Genomic DNA, 980 nt, shown 5'->3' with positions numbered 1-980 from the left:
CGCTCCCTGTCTCTCTCAAAAATAAATAAACATTGGGGCGCCTGGGTGGCTTGGTCGGTTAAGCGTCTGACTTCAGCTCACGTCATGATCTCACGGTTTGTGGGTTCCAGCCCTGCATCAAGCTCTGTGCTAACAGCTCGGAGCCTGGAACCTGCTTCAGATTCTGTGTCTCTCTCTCTCTCTGGCCCTCCCCTGCTCATGCTGTCTCTCTCTCTCTCTCTCTCTCAAAAATAAATAAAACATTAAAAAACTTTAAAAATAAACATTTAAATTTTATTTTAAAGAATCTAGCTACATTTGAAGAAAGGAAAGAGAAAGATTCAAGACGCTTACAAACCTGCTGTAGTTGGCTGAGGGTATGGATGGGTCTGTCATCGAGGCTGGTATCTAAGCAACAACTCAGAGGCCAGGGCTGCATCCCTAGAAAACCAAGTTGAGGCAACTACTGGGGTAATTCAAGCGTCAGATTCAAAAACAAAACGAAACGAGACGAAAAATTGCTGGTTCCTGTTTCAAGAAGACCGAAATTTGCTTTTCTCATCCTGATTGTCCGAAGAAGAACCCCACGCAGCACTCAGATCAGCGCTGCCTGAGAACGGTCCAAAACAAGGAATAAAGTAAGTGTCCTTCTGTTCTAGTTATTCTGTTTGTCCTGCTCACCTTCCTCTGTCCGAATACATGCGCTCCCTACGAAATAAAAGCCAACCCCAATGATTACATTTGCTGTAATCAAAAGTTGTTTGACGCGCCCGCCGACATCCTCAGAAAACGCCGGTCTGGGCGGCTGCGGGGCGAGAGTGAGGACCCGCCTCCCGCTTCTCAGACACACCTTCCCGACAGTCCTCCCTCGCTGGGGGCAGCCTCCCAGGCACTCACCCCCCTGGCCCGGCACGGAGCAGTCTCTCCCTCCCACTCTCCCTCCTCACTCCTCCTCCACATCCTTCTCCGGGTCCGGATCTTTCCCTACCTCCACCTTCCCC

The sequence above is a fragment of the Crocuta crocuta genome, unplaced genomic scaffold, assembly GCF_008692635.1.
Source record: "Crocuta crocuta isolate KB4526 unplaced genomic scaffold, BGI_CrCroc_1.0 scaffold225, whole genome shotgun sequence".
Classification (NCBI taxonomy): Eukaryota; Metazoa; Chordata; class Mammalia; order Carnivora; family Hyaenidae; genus Crocuta; species Crocuta crocuta.
The sequence above is the reverse complement of the archived record's forward strand: the minus strand, read 5'-3'. Positions refer to the sequence as shown.